General features: G+C 44.8%; 1 protein-coding gene across 4 annotated transcripts in view; it reads left to right on the top strand.

Moving 5' to 3' along the window:
- The window catches only part of SMG6 (SMG6 nonsense mediated mRNA decay factor), a 243,796-nt gene that overhangs the window by 39,379 nt on the left and 190,179 nt on the right, over nucleotides 1-14,238 (top strand). The gene's annotated exons all lie outside the window — the stretch shown is intronic.

Below are 14,238 nucleotides of genomic sequence, written 5' to 3'. Positions count from 1 at the left end.
CGTAAGTGTAAAGGGTGTGCATCTGGGATCGTGACTTTACTGTTGGTGGCCTCTTTCTCTTTTTCTCTTTGGCTCCTCTTTCTTGTTTTTCATGTATTTTATCCTACAGTATAGTGTATACCTTTGTATCTTGCCTAAAATAAGTGGCTTCAAAGTTTTATATAGATATTTTTCTCTTTTCACTTGCCTGTTTTGCTGTAAAACCTCGTCTGAGGCCAGCTAGTAGTCTCTGAGGAAATCAAGTTTTTCCCTGTCCCAATTCAGGTCATTTCCATAAATATTCATGGAGCACCTTTATATAGTAATTGTTAGTCTAGGTACTGCACATAGAAAGGTAAGTGATGTCGGTCCTTCCCTCAAAAACACAGTCTAGTAAGAAAAAAGGATATGTAAATAAATACTTGGAATAAAGTGTTATAAGTGTGATAATAGAAATATGTACACTGTACAGAGGTAAAAGATTAACTCAGGATGAACAGGTAGAACGACCTAGAAAGGTAATCTGTGAACTTAATTTTGAAGGTCAAAGAAGTGTTTTAGGTAGATGTGGTCAGCAGACTTTTCTGGCAGAAGGAACGACATGGATAAAAACATAGCATGGTTCGAAACTGCAAGGAATGGTTGCTTCTGAGACTCCCAGCCAAGATTCTATCATTAGAATGTCTTGGGCCGTGGTATAGATGTCCACATTGATGCTGTCTAATCACTCAGTTGGAACTGAGGATTCATCACAATGTAAATTGATTTGAGCTTTTGATTTGGCTCAAGCTTAGAAGTGAATCCTTCAAATAGTTCTTTCTCTGCTTTATTTTATGTATTAGCAAAGGTTGACTCACTCTAAAGTCATGCCTTCCATCATTCTGGGAAGCTTTCTGAGCCAAGCCCAGCTTGGCTTAGGAATAAGTTATGCTTTGTGTTGTAATCATTGGCACTAAGTCCTATTCTTGACTTTCACACACACAGTAGGACTGCAGCTCCTGGTGTGTATGGGAAAGAGGAATTGTAATAATACTTGGTATGGGTTTACATTTTTCTGGGATGTTTTTTCTTGATAAAGATGCTAAAACCTTATTCTCGCTAATGAGATTTTGAGTTTACTTGTGCCACAAATCTCTGAGATGCTAGGTCCTAATTTGTCAAGCAAACTATGTTAACACATTTGACATTCTCTTCTAAGGAATTTCTTTGGCAGGTTTTCCTTTAGACTTCTGGACAGATCTATACAACTCTAAGACTTTTGAAATACTTGCAAGTGATATATGTCAAAAGGTTGAATAAGGCACTAATAGATGCCCTTGGTGCTCCTAGGAAGCTGTCACTTGTGGTCACTGCAGACCAGGAGTGAGATCTTATGGATTGCATTCCTGAATTTCTTTTTGTTTGCAAGATTTCTTAATCTCTGTCCTTGTCTCTACATCTGTACGATGGGGATATAGCGTACACCATCAACGCATCTGCTTTGTCCACCGAGTGGGAGCAGAAACGTGTTTATTATAGCACCAGTCATCGCATGTCTACCGCCTCAGAGTTAGAATAATGGTGGGATTAGGACATATGGGGCAAAGGGTATTTATTGGCTGTGAAACAAATGCTTTTTGTGGAATAGTAGAAAAAGTTGTGGCAATTTAAAAAATTATCACAGAATTAAAAGAAATCTTAGAAAAATATATATTCACAGAAAAGTGCACATAACAAAGCCATACAAGTGATAAATTGTGACAATGTAAGCATACTTATATAACCAGCAGTTTTTTGCTTGTATCACTGTCATTCTTCTCTTCCCCTTTTTTTTTTTTTTTTTTGCCCCCTTAAATTTATTTTTGAGACGGAGTCTCTCCCTGTCGCCCAGGCTGGAGTGCGATGGCATGATCTTGTCTCACTGCAACCTCTGCCTCCCGGGTTCAGGTGATTCTCCTGCCTCAGCCTCCCGAGTAGCTGGGATTACAGGCGCCTGCCACCACGCCTGGCTAATTTTTGTATTTTTAGTAGAGATGGGGTTTTGCCATTTTTGACCAGGCTGATCTCAGACTCCTGACCTCAGGTGATCCACCCGCCTCGGCCTCCCAAAGTGCTGGGATTACAGGCATGAGCCATCACACCCGGCTTCTTCCCTTTTAACTCTAAACTCAAATTTTTTTCTATACATTTAATGATAGCTGTAACAGAGCATTTTAAATAAATTAGGAAGAAGTTAATGCCCATGTTTTCCTTGCTTTCTGGATTCTTGTTAAGATTGATTTTCGTTGTTGAGAGACAGAGAACAAAGAGAGAATTTGGAAGATAATTGGATCATAGATAAAAGGTTTGAAGGTGTTTGCTTTGATTTTTGGACTACAGAGTTTGGGTCTGGGAACCAGCACAGAAAAGATTTGATTGACAAGAAAACCAGCTGGAAGCAGGCCTTGCCTCCGGTCACAGTGAAACTGAGTCTCACCAGCAGTGCTGTGGTTTACAGCCTTCATGTTGAACCATCTGGCTGTTGCAGGGGAAGGTGACATCACGGCCTGCCTACTCCTGGACATGCTTGGTTCAGCTCAGATGTGGAATCCCAGAAATTCTGCACTGCCGTGTCTCTAGCCTTGCTTTTAGTGTCAAGGTGAATGTCAGAGTGTAGCAGGCCATGTTGTTGTCTTTGTGTCATCCATTTGTATTCGAACAGTTTTCTTCTTCTGCTGCTGCTAGCTGCCAGCGAGGTCGAGTTGCCTCTGTTGATAAAGAGCAGATACAGAAGTTCACATCCAAACCTGAATGGCCATTTTTAACTTGAAACACTTTTCCTGGGAGTTGATGCGCCAGAATCCTTCCCTTATTTGGTGCCTTGCTTAAATCCGAAGCTCGCACAAGGTAGCCAGAGCTCCCTGTGTGCTGGTTATTTGCTTTATGGTGCCCACAGCAGAGTGGTTTGTGAAACCGTCTTTGTGACCACATCTATCTTAAACTGAAGCTTCGTTCTCCTTTGGGTTCTTAGATTAGTTCGTGCTCCTCCCTTTCCTGAGAGATTCAGGGGTTTTCCTGTATTGTGTTAGGTAGAGAGAGGTTATATTTTCAGATATTTTTCTGGACTGTGCACAGTCCAGAAATATTAGTGTGTGAATGCACATATATTCCTTGAACTTTTTTTTTTTCTTTTTTGAGACAGGGTCTCGCTGTGTCACCCAGGCTGGAGTGCAGTGGCACGATCTCGGCTCACTGCAGCCTCAGCCTTCTGGGCTCAGGTGATCCTCCCACCTCAGCCTCCCAAGTAACTGGGACTACAGGCGCCTGCCACCATAGCCGGCTAATTTTGTTTTTTTTTTTGTAGAGATGAGGTCTCACTGTGTTGCCCAGGCTGGTCAAACTCCTGAGCCCAAGTGACCCCCTTACAGGCATAAGCTACTGTGCCTGTCCTTGAAGTACTCTTTGCTTATTCATCAGGCTCCTGTTGCTTTATTGCCGTGAAGAATAAACTTGTTCAATTTTACAATTTTATGTTTTATCTCTTCTTACTGACATTATTTGAGGGTGCATGTTGTTACATGCTTCTGCCAACTTGCATGGTATTGTCTGGACTGGAAGTATTTATTTCCCTTAATCTCCAAGACTTCCCTGTTGGTTTGGCCTGGTGGTCTTTTGGTGAAAGACAACCGAAACCAGTGGTGGGTTTTGCGTGGGGCTTTTGCTTTTGATCTTTGTGTAAACATCTTCAGTGTCTGTCTTGGTTCTGCTAAAAAAGTTGCCTTTTGTTTGTTTTTGAAATGGAGTCTTGCTCTGTTGCTCAGGCTGGAGTGCAGTGGTGTGGTCTCTGCTCAGTGCAACTTCTGCCTCCCAGGTTCAAGCAATTCTCCCACCTCAGCCTCCCAACTAGCTGGGATTACAGGTGCATGTCACCACGCCCTGCTCATTTTGTATTTTTAGTAGAAACGGGGTTTCACAGTGTTGGCCAGGCTGGTCTTAAACTCCTGACCTTAGGTGATCTGCCCATCTCAGCCTCCCAATGTGCTGGAATTACAGGTGTGAGCTACCGTGCTGGTTCCTTTTTTTTTTGTTGTTGAGTTAGCGTCTTGCTCTATCACTGAGGCTGGGAGTGCAATGGCGTGATCACAGCTCACTTCACCCTTCATCTCCTGGGCTCAAGCAGTCCTCCCACCTCAGCCCCTGGAGTAGCTGGGACCGCAGGTGTGCATCACCACACCCAGCTAATTATTTTTTTGTAGAAACAAGGTCTCCCTATGTTGCTCAGGCCAGTCTTAAATTGCTAGACTCAAGTGAGGTTGCCTTTTGTTTTTGTTTTTGTTTTTTTCAGACAGAGTGTTACTCTGTTGCCCAGCCTGGAGTGCAGTGGTGCAGTGTTGGCTCACTGCAGCTTCCGTTTCCCAGTTCAAACGATTCTCCTGCCTCAGTCTCCCCAGTAGCTGGGATCACAGGCGTGTGTCACAACATCCAGCTAATTTTTTTGTATTTTCAGTAGAGATGGGCCTTCACTATGTTGGCCAGGCTGGTCTCGAACTCCTGACCTCTGTTGATCTGCCCGCCTCGGCCACCCAAAGTGCTGGGATTACAGGCGTGAGTCACTGCACCCAGCCAAGGTTGCCTTTTTTAAAAGGCAAAAAATAAAAGAGCTCAGTCTCTGGGCAAGTCAGTTAACCTGTGTGCTGTTTTCTGTAAGGAAATGATAGTAGTACTAATCCTCACAGAATTGTTGTAAGGTTAACAGACGTAAAGTGCTTAGAATAGTGTGCTACACACAGAAGATGCTATAGAAGATTTGACCACATATATATATATATGTATATGTATATATTTTGTTTGTTTTGTTTTGTTTTTGTTTTTTTGAAACGGAGTCTTGCTCTGTCGCCAGGCTGGAGTGCAGTGGCGCGATCTCGGCTCACTGCAACTTCTGCCTCCCGGGTTCAAGCAATTCTTCTACCTCAGCCTCCCGAGTAGCTGGGACTACAGGTGCCCGCCACCACACCTGGCTAATTTTTGTATTTTTTGTAGAGATGGGGTTTTGCCATTTTGGTCAGGCTGGTCTCGAGCTCTTGACTTTGTGATCTGCCTGCCTTGGCCTCCCAAAGTGCTGGGATCACAGGCGTGGGCCATCGAGCCCAGCCAAAACCCTAAGTTTTCTAAACATCCAGAACAACCTTTACAAATACAGGTTTGCTCATGTCAGCTCCCTGCTGAAAACCCTTCCGTGGCTTTAATGAAGATCCCATTCTTTAACAAGGACGTGTCTAACGTGCCTTGCCTCCTTCTCCAGACTTTCTCTTACAGAATCAGTCATTTAGCCACGCCAGTCTACAATGTACCACTTTTGAGAACATTATACATGCTGTTCCCTTTGCTTAACATACATCAGGACATGACTGCCTCTCCTCTCCAAAACCAACTGTTTCTTCAACCCTCCGTTTTCAGCTCAAAGGTCTTTTCCTCTGAGAGGATATCTCGGATGCTGCTTCTGTGTATTTCCACAGCATCCTAGCCTTCCCCAACCATGGCACGTCATAACTGTCTGTGTTATCCACAGAGCAAGGATTATCTCTGCCTTGTTCACAGCTTGTGTACTGTGCTTTGTACGTAAAGTGTGCCCAGTAGGTTTTTGTTGAATAAATAAATGTATGGGTCCATGTGTGAGGAAGTCTTCACCATCCCTCTTACGCTCTGTCAACCCATTCGTTTATAAGATGGGTTTGATGGCTGAACACGGTGGCTCACGCCTGTAATCCCAGCACTTTGGGAGCCCGAGATGGGTGGATCACTTGAGGCCAGAAGTTCAAGACCAGCCTGGACAACATGGCAAAACCCCATCTCTACTAAAAATACAAAAATTAGCAGGACGTGGTGGCGCGCACCTCTAGTCCTAGCTGCTTGGGAAGCTGAGGCACGATTGTTGCTTGAACCCCAGAGGCGGAGGTTGCAGTGAGCTGGGATCGTGCCAGTGCACTCCAGCCTGGGCCACAGAGCAAGACTCTGTCTCAACAACAACAAAAAAAGATGGGTTTGAGCTTGTGTATGTGCTCTTGGAAAACTGTTATCTGGTTGTCCACCTGATCACGCAGTGGGAGCTTCAGCCGTTTCCTCTTCTCTCTCACTTCCTGGAGTGCAGACACAGCGTGTCCCAGCTCTCCTACTATTTGGGTGGATGGGCATGAGAGTTCCCAGGCATGAGAGAGATGAGTCAGAAAGAAGAGTCATTCAGAAAGTAACCCAGTCAGAGCAACAGCGTTGCCCTTTGGCTGAACTTTCTTTCTCTTTTTCTGTGTACCTGGAGATGTGAAGCTGGTGGCACATTTGAGTTGGTTGTTACAGATTGTCACACCACAGCATAGGGATTCATAAATCTTAATCTGGCACTTTCCTTTGATGGGGATGTTTTGGGAAATGTCCAGGAGCCCTCTGGCCTAAGTGAAGTGTTTGTTGGGCTCGGGTGTGTTCTGTTTCTACCCTGCAGGTGGAAACCTGGAGAGCCGCATGTGTATTTCCCTGTAGCCTTTGGAGTGTGTGACTGTGTGAGAGCAGGAGTCTTGTTGCATTTGGTGTCACTTGTGCTATCATAGAATGGAATGGTGCTTACACAGAAGCTGGCAAGAAAAGTTGTATTTACTTAGAATTATGCATTGTGGGCTCTTAGCATTGGAAGAAATACTGAAAATTGGTGCTTCTCCTGTGGTGGTGAGAGGTGGGTGGATATGCGAATATTCTGGTGTGTGGGGGGGTTCCTTTAAAACCATACTCTTCCTCGCTACCCATCTTCCCCTCTTAGCTCTTGAGAATCATGACTGTTTCCAGTTCATGTGTGTGGTAGCTCTGAGGTGCTGTGCAGGGAGAAACATCTTTTGAGACACCAGGGTTGTAGATTATTTAGCCCAGGTATCAGCAGACTTTTTTTTTTCTGTAACGATCTGGATAGTAAATATTTTAGGCTACTTTGGGAGGCCAAGGCAGGCGGATCATGAGGTCAGGAGATCAAGACCATCCTGGCCAACACAGTGAAACCCCATCTCTACTAAAAATAAATACAAAACATTAGCCAGGCATGGTGGTGGGCGCCTGTAGTCCCAGCTACTCAGGAGGCTGAGGCAGGAGAATGGTGTGAATCCGGGAGGCGGAGCTTGCAGTGAGCCGAGATCGCGCCACTGTACTCCAGCCTGGGCGACAGAGCGAGACTCCATCTCAAAAAAAAAAAAAAAAAAAAAAAGGCTTTGTGGGCCATGTGCCCTCTGCTGCAGCTACTCAGCTCTGCCTTTGTAGGGGGGAAGCAGCCACTGACAATGTATAAACAAATGAGTGTGGCTGTGTTTCAACAATTTCATTTATGGAAACTGAAATTTATATTTCTTGTAATTTTCATGTCATGAAATATTCTTTTTTTTTCAATCATTAAAAAAATGTAAAAACCATTCTTAGCTCACGGGCTGTACAAAAACAGGTGGCAGGCTACATTTGACCCGTGGCCATAGTTTGCCAGCGTCTGATGTAGCCCAGTGGCTTCCAAATCTGGCGATCTTTCACAGTGACCTGGAGACCTTTAAAAATGTTGGTTCAAAGTGCCCCTCTCTCGTCCCTGAGGCTTCTGATTCTGTAGGAGCGGGAAATCTGTATTTTTTACAAAAGCTGTTCAGGTGATAGACATACACTGAGGATTATGGAATTAGCAGTACTGATCTCACTCATTTAACTGTTGAAGAAACAGCCCTAGAAAATTTATGTGACTTGGTGATAATTAACAGCAAATAAATGGCATGACCAAAATTTGAACCCAGGTCTTCAACTCTTAAGATCAGCGGTCTCTGTTCATACCATTCTGTCATATTCCTTCCCCCAGTAAGCACATGAGCAATAAATACAAAAGACGAACATATTTGTGGCTCCTTCTTTTCTTTTCTTTTCTTTTCTTTTTTTTTTTTTTTTTTTGAGACAGAGTCTTGCTCTGTCGCCAGGCTGGAGTGCAGTGACACCATCTCGGCTCACTGCAGTCTCCACCTCCCAGGTTCAAGTGATTCTCCTGCCTCAGCCTCCTGAGTAGCTGGGACTGTAGGCACACCCAGCTAGTTTTAGTATTTTTCGTAGAGATGGGGTTTCACCGTTTTCCGGCATGGTGTCTATCTCTTGACCTCGTGATCCACCCACCTCAGCCTCCCAAAGTGCTGGGAGTACAGGCGTGAGCCACCGTGCCTGGCCTCCTTTTCTTTTTTTTTCCATCTGTCTGTCTTTTTTTTTTTTTTTTCCTGAGATGGAGTTGCGCTCTTGTTGCCCAGGCTGGAGTGCAATGGTGTGAGCTCGGCTCACCGCAACCTCCGCCTCGCGGGTTCAAGCGATTCTCCTGCCTCAACCTCCTGAGTAGCTGGGATTACAGGCATGAGCCATCACGTCTGGCTAATTTTGTATTTTTAGTAGAGATGGAGTTTCTCCTAGTTGGTCAGGCTGGTCTCGAACTCCCGACCTCAGGTGATCCGCCCGCCTCGGCCTCCCAAAGTGCTGGGATTACAGGTGTGAGCCACTGTTCCCGGCCCCTTCTTTTCTTTATGCCTGGTGCCAGTTTCCGTTCTGAGAGCCAGCCAGGTACTCTGAGGTCGGCTGTCCCTCTGCTGGCTGGCTGGCTGTGTTTTCTGGAGCTGACTGCTGATTTAGCTCAATTTCCCTCAGTTGGCTGGCTTTAACTAGGAGAGATAATGAAGTAACGAATTGCTTTAATATAAGAGGCAGCACTAAACTGCAGTGCAAAGTTAAGAGCCATTGTTTCAAGGGGTGCATTAGTTGGAAGAGGTAGTTTTAAAAGGCACATTTTACACTTAAATTCACATGTCTCAGATCTAGCCATCTTAAGTGGGACATCTGTACAGGAACTTGTGTTTAATTGAAGCTAATTGAGCTGTCATCCAGCCCTGAACAGTTCTGGAGTGGAGGAAGTAAAGGGTGAAGAACTGTTGCCATCCCGGTTCTACCTCAGCCTCAGCGTGGCTCTTTGGTCCAAGTAAGGGACTTAAGGATTGATTTGCTTTATCTTCCTACAAGGCCTTTGAGTCATGCTATTTGGTTTTCCCATACTTTTTATTTACTTTTTTAAAATCTATATATCCTGGAAAGAGGAATGCTGAAAGTGCTAAGAATGAATCCCTTCTGTCTCTACTGAATGATTACCACATTACTGATGGGTTTCCACATTTCGTGTACCAGGCCCCCCTTCCCTCTTTTTTTTTTTTTAATTCTCATCTCATCTCTGTGACAGGAAAAATGACGGTAAGGAAACACAGTGCCTCCTGGAACCTTCACAGGCCTTGTCTCAGGTGTGGGAGCATAAATGGCCAGCGGGCAAGTTGTATGTTATTTATCCTTGTTCTTGGACTATAAGCTCCTTGGCAGTAGAGACCCTGTCTTGTTCGTTTGCTCCTGTACCCAGCATAGGAACGCGGGGATGAGGATGACGTGTGAACAGCATTACCAGTGCGCCCACATCCTCCTCCGCCTTGTGATCTCAGTGCTTGAGAGAGACTGATAAGTGGGCTTTGATTGAATGCTATGAAAGTCCTGGCCATTTGACTAACAGGTACTCATGAAATTTGGTCTCCACCTTTGTTGTCTCATATCTAAGAGGATAGATCCCTTTTCTAAAATGCAACCAAGTTTTGTTTTTTAAAAAATATATGGGGCCAGGACCAGTGACTCATGTCTGTAATCCCACTACTTTAGGAGGGTGAGGCAGAGGATCACTTGAGCCCAGGAGTTTGACGCCAGCCTGGGCAATATAGTGAGACCCCGTCTCTACAAAAAATAAAAAACTAGCCAGGTGTGATTGTGTGCGCCTGTAGTCCCATCTACTCAGAAGGCTGAGGCGGGAGGATTGCTTGAGCCCAGGAGGTCTAGACTACAGTGAGCCTTGATTGTGCCACTGTACTCCAGTCTGGGTGACACAGCGAGACCCTGTCTCAAAAAAAAAAAGTATATAAAAATAGAAACATTCCATGCAGATAAGAGAATAATAATTTATGCCCCTCAAAATTACTTTAAAATGCACTTTGGAATTCCTTTAATACTGACTACCCTTACTATCCTTAAAATGATTCACTTTTCAGAAATTCAGTTTTTCACACGACTCTGTAAAAGCAGGAACCACTCTTTCGGAACTGAAATTGGGCCTGTTTCTGAATCCCCTCCTCTTGCGTTGTTGTCTCTGAGCAGCTTTTCTCTCCTTCCTTGCTCCACAGGCACCAAGCCCTTAGACACAATTGTGAGGGATACTTTTCGAGGCTTGTGTAAAACATCTACTCCTCAGACTTCTTTAATTTATATTATTTCATTTCATCCTTTTAGTTCTGAGTTAGGTAATGTCAGTGGTAGAAATTCCATTTTACAGTCCAGGAACAATCCAAAATATTTTACTTACAATCCCACAGTTAATGACAGGACAGACTTTACTGTGTGTCCAGAGACCTACCCATCCATCTGCTGCCGTTAGTGTCTCTTTGGCTTGAGCGCAGGAGTCCTCGGTGAATTTGTTTTGGACTTGAACTAAGGAGACAGAAGACCCTTAGTAATGCTAACACTGCCTCTCAGGGATACACCCAAGGAGCATTTCTGTTTCAGTGAACAGTCCGTAAATATGTAAGGAAGATCTGAACGCAGGTAGCCTCACAATTTGAGAAGTAACATCTAGTTTCCATCTGAGCGAGAACCATCTAGATGTATTGTTAAAAATAAAAAAGTCTACCAGGCAAGGTGGCTCACGCCTGTAATCTGAGCACTTTGGGAAGCCAAGGCTGGAGGATTGCTTAAAGCCAGGAGTTTGAGACCAGCCTGGGCAACAAAGTGAGAACCCTATCTCTACAAAAAATAAAAATAAATTAACCCTGTGCATGGGTGTGCGCCTGTAATCTTAGCACTTTGGGGAGGCGAAGGCGAGAGATTGCTTTAGCCCAGGAGTCAGAGGCTGCAGTGAGCCGTGATGTTGCCACTGCACTCCATGCTGGGTGACAGAGTGGAACACTGTCTCCAAAATAAATAGTAAAAATTAAATAGCTGTAGAAATGGAAGTCAGTCCATGGTGATGTGTTAGAGAGGAAGGAGGAAGGAAGCTCAGACTAAGGCTTTTGTGACTGTGGATTTGGTGTCAGTTAAGAGTTCTCCAAAGTATCTGCCTCAGTACTAGTTGACTTCATATTGTCTCTTGTAAATGTTGTTTAGGTCCGATTTGATCAATATGTAACAAATCCGCTCCCTCATGTCACACATCTTCTAGGATGTATCTGCATTTTTAGCTCCTTTCCTAATTGAAGTGTTATTGATGACAACAAAGAGAAAGTACGTTTAGCAGTGATGTTCAGGCTAAAAGTAAAGCAGTGGTTCTCATTAACTAAGGTTAGGGAGAATGTGTGTATAGTTTGAAAAAGTTATCTGAGATTTTCTTCACTCCCACTAGTTGAAAAGTAATGCATTGAAATTGACTTTTTGCAGTTAAAATATGGTAGTGGCAAGTATGGATTCAGGTAATTAGGTGGGCTTCATCTCCTACACTAAGGGAAGGATCTTGGTGAAGTACACTAGAAGCAGAGATGTTCCAAACCTCTTGGGGCTCTCATTTTAGTCCAGGTGGTGCTGTGGTTCAAACAGTGTGAGTTTCCTACCTAATCAGAAAGGAAAACTTAAAAGCAAAACTTGAACGGCTTTTTAGTTGCTCTTATTCCCTCGTTAGCCCTTCATTGAATCAGCTCACCAGTTCTTTTCCTGAGATAGGTGTAGGATAAGAGAAAGAAAACTGTATTTGGAATCTGAAGACCTGGGTTCAAGTTTTAACTCTGCCATTTACTAATGTAAAGTTGCTTAAATTTCTGAGTTGGCTTGGGGGATGGTATTTAGGCTTGAATGAAGTGAGTTAGTATCTTTTTTTTTGTTTTTTTGTTTTTTTTTTTTTTGAGATGGAGTCTCACTCTGTCTCCCAGGATCCTGCCACCACACCCAGCTAATTTTTGTATTTTTAGTAGAGACGGGGTTTCACCATGTTGGCCAGGCTGGTATCGAACTCCTGACCTCAATTGATCCACCTGCCATGGCCTCCCAAAGTGCTGGGATTCCAGGCCTGAGCCACTGCACCCGGTCTCTTCCATTCTGTTGATGGAGCCCAGTGTCCCTGCCCATGACTTACCTTGCGTATAGACAGGTTATCTTCAGTGAAATATTCTGAGCTTTTTATCTATAAATTAATGTTAAGCTAGTATTACCGATTAAGTGTAACTCATTTAAAGCAAAAATAGAGTGAACATTCTATGCAGAGTTTGATGTTGGTCATTGGTAAAGTGGGAATGTACCCCTTTTGCACACTTGGCTTCCGTATGAAATAGATGGAACTGCCATAGCTTGGTCGGTGTTCTGTTTTGCAAGAGGATTAAACAGGGAATTTTTCCTTTTGGGGCAGACTGCCCAGGGATACTGGACTCCTTGTCCTGACCACTGGGATCCTGGGGTCAAGATTCTTCACTTCTCTTCCTGGCTGGCTACAGAACCCTGAAGATATTGCTTCTAGGAGACCAGGGAAGATGACAAGGAGGTTGAGTTTTTCGATTGTCTCTGCTTTCTTTGCATTTGAATTGAAATTTGTTTCCTTCCCTTGTTTTGCTGAGAAATCTTTTGGTTTTGATGGAAGTAGATTTTCTTTTTTCTTTTCTTTTTTTTTTTTTTTTTGAGACGGAGTCTCGCTCTGTCGCCCAGGCTGGAGTGCAGTGGCCGGATCTCAGCTCACTGCAAGCTCCGCCTCCCGAGTTCACGCCATTCTCCTGCCTCAGCCTCCCGAGTAGCTGGGACTACAGGCGCCCGCCACCTCGCCCGGCTAGTTTTTTGTATTTTTTAGTAGAGACGGGGTTTCACCGTGTTCGCCAGGATCGTCTCGATCTCCTGACCTCGTGATCCGCCCATCTCGGCCTCCCAAAGTGCTGGGATTACAGGCTTGAGCCACCGCGCCCGGCCGGAAGTAGATTTTCTAGAACCTTGAACCACGATTGTAAATTGGTGGCTCATGGGCCAGATGTATCTGGCAAATGTGTGTTTTTTGGCTTCTTTAATGCTTACATTATTTTCATTAGTAGCCAACATGTAAAAGCCAGAGGATTTCACATAAAAATCCAGATTCAGTCAGGTGCAGTGACTCACACCTCTGTGATCCCAGCACTTTGGGAGGCTGAGGCAGGAGGATTGCTTGAGCGCACGATTTTGAGACCAGTCCGGGCAACATAATGAGAACTCCAGTCTACAAAAAATTAAAAATTAGCCAGGTGTGGTGACACTACCTGTAGTCCCAGCTACTCAGGAGGCTGAGGCAGGAGGATTGCTTGAGCCCAGGAGGTAGAGGTTGCAGTGAGCTGTGATCACACCACTGTACTCCAGCCTGGGCGAGAGAGTAAGACCCTGTCTCAAAACAACAAAACAAGCTGGGTGCAGTGGCTCACACCTGTAATCCCAGTACTTTGGGAGGCCAAGGCAGGTGGATCACTTGAGGCCAGGAGTTGGAGACCAGCCTGGCCGACATGGCAAAACCCTGTCTCTTCTAAAAATGCAAAAATTAGCTGGTTGTGGGGGTGCACGCCTGTAATCCCAGCTACTTGGGTGGCTGAGGCACGAGAATTGCTTTAACTGGGAGGTGGAGGTTGCAGTGAGCTGAAATCATACCACTGCACTCCAGCCTGGGCGACAGAGCGAGATTCTGTCTCAAAAAACAAAAACAGGCCGAGCGCGGTGGCTCAAGCCTGTAATCCCAGCACTTTGGGAGGCCGAGACAGACGGATCACGAGGTCAGGAGATCGAGACCATCCTGGCTAACACAGTAAAACCCCATCTCTACTAAAAAATACCAAAAAAAACTAGCCGGTCGAGGTGGTGGGCGCCTGTAGTCCCAGCTACTCAGGAGGCTGAGGCAGGAGAATGGCGTGAACCTGGGAGGCGGAGCTTGCAGTGAGCCGAGATCGTGCCACTGCACTCCAGCCTGGGTGACAGAGTGAGACTCCGTCTCAAAAAACAAACAAACAAAAAAAACCCAAATTGCAGTTTCCAGCTTGGGCCCACATAGAGGATTTGGCTAAAACTGGGGTGTAATAGTCATAGGTTGCTACTGTCTCCATCAGCATACTTCATGCCTAGCCCTGCAGACACTTGAATTTTCAGCTCCAGACACAGAACATGAACTCTAGTTTTTAAAGCTGGCAGAGTACAATTTGATGAGTTAGTGGTGGGTTACCTTGCTCTTGGTTATCAAAAAAGAGTCCTGCTTTCCTA

Source organism: Chlorocebus sabaeus, chromosome 16 (genome assembly GCF_047675955.1).
Source record: "Chlorocebus sabaeus isolate Y175 chromosome 16, mChlSab1.0.hap1, whole genome shotgun sequence".
Taxonomy (NCBI): Eukaryota; Metazoa; Chordata; class Mammalia; order Primates; family Cercopithecidae; genus Chlorocebus; species Chlorocebus sabaeus.
The sequence above is the reverse complement of the archived record's forward strand: the minus strand, read 5'-3'. Positions and strand labels throughout refer to the sequence as shown.